This window comes from Rhinoraja longicauda, chromosome 4 (genome assembly GCF_053455715.1).
Source record: "Rhinoraja longicauda isolate Sanriku21f chromosome 4, sRhiLon1.1, whole genome shotgun sequence".
Taxonomy (NCBI): domain Eukaryota; kingdom Metazoa; phylum Chordata; class Chondrichthyes; order Rajiformes; family Arhynchobatidae; genus Rhinoraja; species Rhinoraja longicauda.
Window position 1 is genome coordinate 54652187 of NC_135956.1, and position 6816 is coordinate 54659002.

A 6816-nucleotide genomic window follows, 5' to 3' on the forward strand; every position below is an offset into this window, starting at 1 on the left:
TTCTCATCAACCTGTCCCCAGATTCAACCCGTCTCGACCCGAAACGTCACCCATTCCTTCTCTCCAGAGAGATGCTGCCTGTCCCGCTGAGTTACTCCAGCATTTTGTGTCTACCTTTGATTTAAACCAGCATCTGCAGTTCTTTCCTACCCATATTCTACCTATTCCTTTTCTCCAGGGATGCTGCCTGTCCCGCTGAGTTACTCCAGCATTTTGTGCCCATCTTCGGTGTAAACCAGCAATTCCTTCCTACCCCGATTCCACCACTCACCTGTAGGCGAGAAGCAATTTGCAGTGGCCAGTTAACCGACCTAGCCATCATTGGGATGTGGGAGAAAGATGGAGCACCTGGAAGAAACGGCAGTCACAGGAAAAACATGCAAACTTCACAGAGAGAGCACCCGAGGCCGGGATTGAACCTCGGTCCCTGATGCTGCAAGGCAGCGGTTTTACCAGCTGTGCCCCGATGCTTGTCCTTACAGCGTGCCATGACAAGAGCAGGAGTCGGCTGCACATTGTCCTTCACCCTGTTTTGCCATTCAGTACATCTCTGGCACAGGACTTCAACCCAGGAGCTCTTGCTCATCTGGTTCATAGGATGGAAAATCTCTGATTAATCCTGACGATACCATGCCATTCCCTGCTGGTGGGATTTGTGTTGTGGATTGGAGAGAGGATTCAGTGATGCTTGTTGCTGCTAGCAGCAGTAGGTGCCTGAATGCTCCCTGCCTCTTGCATTCCTTGTGGTAGGGCATCCAGAAGTTTATTGTGTAAGTATAGAAGGTGAAAGCATGGGTTTGTAGCAAGCTGAATTTTTTTTGTTATAATTTCAAAAGTACAATCAATGCATTTATTGTTAAAAAATATGTGCAAAATAAAGGCAATGCAAAATTCTTACTCCATACTTAGTGTCCGCATTCAATATTGCTAGGGTTACACCCCGTCGTGTTAGCATCTCTATTTTCCTTACATTTAGCACCTTGGCCACTCTTGTGGCGTTTCAGGGTTGATATCCTTGCCTTGTATTAGGAGCATCCCCACTGGACTCAGCCCCTCAATGGCCAGCAGTGGATGAATCCTGCACCATGGTCGTTCAAGGTTTGGGTAGCTGAGCTCAAATCCCCTGCTGCATTGTGAGTGAAGGAACTGCTTTCAGCAAAGTGTTAAAATCTGCAGGAACAAAGCACTGGAGCTCATGTTTCCGAGTAAAGTCTTTGAAAGTTTCCATTGTCGGGCCTGGGTGGCCTCTTATGGTAATGAAAGTGGTTTGGAAGCCAGCGGTGTTGCCTTGCTGTCATTGAGTTCACTACATTAGGGGCTTATCCATGGGTCTTCACAGGCTGCTCACACCGTGTCATTCTAACCCACTAACCCCGAGTTGCAGGCTTCAGTGGATTAGCATGCATTCTCTCCTGACTATCCGACTCTCCAACCTGAACCAACTTAGAGGGATCTCAATTGTGTAAAGACAGGCGGCACAGGGGTAGGGAAGCGGCCTTGCTGCCTCTAAAGTATCCAGAGTTGTGCGGGGTTTGATATAAGCTACTTTCTTGAGGTCAGTACTAGTGATGGACTGGGTATTGTCAACCACTTTCCGTAGCCTGACTAAATCAGGCTTTGAGTGTTCTGTGGAGTGTGCTTGCCATAGCCCTGGACAAATATATTAAATCAGATTAAAGGGTCAAATTAATTATTTATCTTTGATAAAAGCTTGTATATTAAGCTTCCCCACCTGCCCATGTTCCTGGCTACATACATCCCCGGCTTTTATTGCTTCTGCATTGATGGTTGTGCTATAAATACTGTCTGAAATGTCTCCACAAAACGTAGTCCTTCTTGCATCTTCCGCGATGCTCTTTAACTTCCCCTACTCTAGCCCTTAGCTCTCCTCCTTGTGTGGTTTACTGTCAATATTTCAGTCACATTGCGATGGTGGTCGGGCCGATGAAGGGATAATGTTTTGGTTCCTGCACCATTGTCACATAGATTGGGCAGTAGTCAATCGGTCGGTGTCTGATGGCCACGAGCTGCTGAATGCACTGCCCAAATGGCATAAATTTTCAAACCAGTTGCTAAACATCCTGGTGGAGAATGTAAATGGTGTGATTGTGCCTGCCCTGCCCTTCACGTTTCTGATGCTCCCAGTGGGCACAGGCGACACATTTTCATGCTGAGAATTACCTTGGTCGCACTATTTCTCCAAGTTTTTGTGGCATAATGGCACAGGTCTCTAGAGCTGCTGCTTCACAACGCCAGGGGCCTGGGTTCGATCCTGACTTTGTGTGCTGTCTATGTGGAGTCTGCACGTTTTCCCATTGACCACATGGGTTTCCTCTGGCTCTGGTTTTCTCTTGCATCCCAAAGACTCGTGATTTTATTTTGTTTTTTTGTTTTAGATATACAGCGTGGAAACAGGCCCTTCGGCCCACCGGGTCCACGCCGCCCAGCGATCCCCACACATTAACACTATCCTACACCCTAGGGACAATTTTTACATTTGCCCAGCCAATTAACCTACATACCTGTACGTCTTTGGAGTGGCCTCTGTAAATTGCTCGTAGTGTGTAAGATGTGGATGCGAAAGCGGGATAACAGAACTAGTGTGGAGAGGTAGTATAAGAAAATAACTGCAGATGCTGGTACAAATCGAAGGTATTTATTCACAAAATGCTGGAGTAACTCAGTAGGTCAGGCAGCATCTTCCCCCTTAAGGATAAGGGGGAAGTCTTTTAGGACCGAGATGAGAAAACATTTCTTCACACAGAGAGTGGTGAGTCTGTGGAATTCTCTGCCATAGAAGGTAGTTGAGGCCAGTTCATTGGCTATATTTAAGAGGGAGTTAGATGTGGCCCTTTTTGCTAAAGGGATCAGGGGGTATGGAGAGAAGGCAGGTACAGGCTACTGAGCTGGATGATCAGCCATAATCATATTGAATGGTGGTGCAGGCTCGAAGGGCCGAATGGCCTACGCCTGCACCTATTTTCTATATTTCTATCTCAGAAGAGAAGGAATGGGCGGCGTTTCGGGTCGAGACCCTTCTTGGAGAGGTGATCAATGGTTGGCATGGACGGTGGGCCGAAGGGCCTGTTTCCATGCTGTATAGGATCTTTAAATGAATTTAATCGAGAAAGTCATTCCATCCTGCCCTTCTCCCATCACATACCTCAGACCATCAGTCTATTGTTGTCTACAATGGCCTCGCTCTCTCTTACTGTTTCAGGACCTGCAACCCTAGGTCTCTCTCTAACCATTCTCTAATTCTTGTCTCTTGCATGTTATTCTCACATCACTATTGGCATCTATTCCTGGGGCCCGCAGCTGCGGAGGTGCCAGGACTTTCAATTTTCCACTAAGCCCCCCCACCCCCCACCCAATCTTTTATTTCAAGGTGCTCCACAATTATGAACTTGTCACCTGCTGCCGCTGTGTCTGGAGATATCTTGCATCGTATAAACACAAGTTGTTTTAGCTACACTGGCAAACACTTCTGTAGCTTGCTAACTCACTAAGGGATACCAAATACCAAACAGTAGAAATACAGAAACACAGGAAACTGCAGGTGCTGGAATCTTGAGCAAAAACAAACAAAGTGCTGGAGGAATTCAGCGATTAGGCAATATCTACAGAAGGAAATGGATACAATACAATACAATATATCTTTATTGTCATTGTACCCCTGGGGTACAACGAGTTTGGGAATGCGCCTCCCATACGATGCAATAATTTAAGTAATTTAGACAACAGCAACCCAACGAAACGAAACAATTGTAACAGTTTTTAGACAGGGTAAAGTGCAAGTTGATCATTTCGCTGAACACTTGCGCTCAGTCCTCCTTGGCCTGTGTGATCTACCAGCAAACCAAACATTTCAACTCCCCTTCCCATACTGACCTTTCTATCCTGGGTCTCCTCCACTGTCACAGTGCGACCGCATGCAAATTGGAGAAACAGCGCCTCATATTTCGCTTCGGCATTTTACAACCTAGTGGTATGAAAGTTGATTTCTCTAATTTCAAGTTACTCCTGCATTCCCCCACCCTAGTCGTTCTACCAGTTCCACTGTTCGCATCCTTGTATCCCTTTCATTTGAACATCTTCCCCAGCTAACATTGGGCCATTATGGGCTTCACCCTTCCTGAGGTCACCTGTTGCCGGCCCTGTTTTGTTCTGGCCTTCTCTATCTTTCAGTCTGAAGAAGGGTTCCGACCCAAAACGCCGCCTATTCCTTTTTTCCAAAGATGCTGCCTGTCTCTGAGTTACTCCAGCATTTTGTGTCTAAAATAGGATTAATGTAGGATTAGTGTAAAAGGATAGTTGGTAATTTATCAGTGGTCAGTGCAGATTTGGTGGGTTGAAGGGGCTATTTACACACAGTATCTCCCTGATTCCGATAACTGTGCTTAAAAATACAGGTTGCTGGTAAAGTTGAAATAAAGGACATATATGAGGGTTAATTATAATTCAGAAACCTTCCCCCTTCCTGCCCTTATTACCTTGACTCATTTTGCTCTCAGTCCTACGGAGATGTTTGACAGCAGGAGCCAGCTACCAGGGTTTGATATTTATGGTGGGCAGACGTATTTGCTGCCTTCCTCACGGTGTGCACAGCCTGAACTGCTGCTAGACACTGGCCCAGATGCCTACACAAAGAGCTAGCCTTTTTAGGTATCACAAAATGCTGGAGTAACTCAGCAGGTCAGGCGGCATCTAGGAAATCGCAGTGGAGCGGCAAGTTGTGAAGGAAAATAACTGCAGATGCTGGTACAAATCGAAGGTATCGCCAAATGCTGGAGTAACTCAGCAGGTCAGGCGGCATCTAAGAAATCGCAGTGGAGCGGCGTTGTGTAGGAAAATAACTGCAGATGCTGGTTACTCCAGCCTTTTTAGTGAGCTTTGGGAAGCCAGCCAGCCCTGTTGGACTGCACTTCAGCAGCTGAAGAGGGAGGGCAGAAGAAAATCTGGGGGAATGAGTGGGAGGTTGGAATGTTTTAAAAAGGGTGTGCATTGTGCCGACGGAGTTTGGAAACTTGCCCAAAAAAATCAACGGGAATTTTTGTGCCATTATGTATATAAGCAGCAGCACAGAGTGGGACTATATGTTCACTTACTTGGCTCCTCGGTGATGAATAAATCTAATGCTGTTAAATATATAGCAATGCCACCGACAGTAGTGAACTGCTTCTTAGTGCTGGTGTTGATAAAGCTATCCACTGCTAATGGGTGCAGGCAAATGCACGAACAGTTACTGAGAACTCACTGACAGGAGCTTCCTACAAACGCCTAACAGCAGACGTCACAGTGAGGTAACTGGTATCATAGAAGAGATTTACCAGGCTAATTCCTGGGATGAGAGAGTTGCCCTACCATAAACCGCTAAAAATATTAGATTTCTATTCTATTCTAGTCTAGAGTAATGAGGGGCATCTAATTGAAACATAGGAGATTCCAAGGGGGCACAACAAGGAAGGTGCTGAAATGTTTCCAGCAATGGGCGAATCTTGTTCGAGGGGTTAAAGTTGCAAACTATGGGGTTGATCGCTGAAAACTGAGATGCATAGGAATTCCTCGCAGAGGATGATGAATCTCTGGAATTGTCCACCCTGTTTAATTTAGATACAGTGCGGAAACAGGCCCTTCATCCCACTGAGTCCACGTCGACTAGCGATCCCCGCACACTAACACTATCCTACACACACTGGGGACAATTTACAATTTCTTTTACCAAGTCAATTAGCCTATAAACAGGAGCCTCCGGAGAAAGCCTAGGCAGGTCACGGGGGGGGAATGTAAAACTCCGTACAGAAGGCACCCACAGTCAGGATTGAACCCGGGTCTCTGGCGCTATAAGGCAGCAACTCTATCACTGCACCACTGGCGCCCCATGTTGTGGAAGATAGATCACTTGAGATATTTACAGAATATTTAGGTAATTTATTTTTCAAAGATCAGGGAGCTAATGGCTCAAGTTGTCGATTCAGCCACTCCATCACGCAAACCTGCACCCACTCCCCCACCCACTCAACAACTCCCTCCACACTTCATTCTGCCTCAGGAAATCACCCAGCATCATCAAAGACCACTCACACTTCAGTCATTCCCTCTTCTCCCCCCTTCCCATCAGGCAGAAGATATACAAGATACATAAGCTTGAAAACACACACCACCAGTTTCAAGAGCAGTTTCTTCCACACTGTCTTCATCTGTTATCAGACTCTTGTACAGGCCTCTCATAAACTAAGGAAGTATTCCCGATCTCCCAACCCTTTCTCTTTTGCATTACCTGTTGTACTCAAGGTGGCGCAATGGTGGAGTTGCTGCCTTACAGCGAATGCAGCGCCGGAGACTCAGGTTCGATCCTGACTACGGGTGCTGTACTGTAAGGAGTTTGTACGTTCTCCCCGTGACCTGCGTGGGTTTTCTCCGAGTTCTTCGGTTTCCTCCCACACTCCAAAGACGTACAGGTATGTAGGTTAATTGACTGGGTAAATGTAAAAATTGTCCCTAGTGTGTGTAGGATAGTGTTAATATGCGCGGACTTAGTGGGCCGAAAAGGCCTGTTTCCGCGCTGTATCTGAAATATGAAATAATATAATAAATATACTCGTGTATGGTATGATTTGCCTGGATTGCAAACAAAACAAAGTTTCTCACTGTATCTGGGCACAAGTGAGAATGAAGGAATAAACGAAGGAGGTGGTGAGGCCTGGGATGATCAGCTGTAATTAGATTGAGTTGCCTGCCTGTGTTTGGCACATATCCCTCTATCCTAAGCATGTAAATGTTTAAATGTTTCTTAAATGTTGCGATAGTACCTGC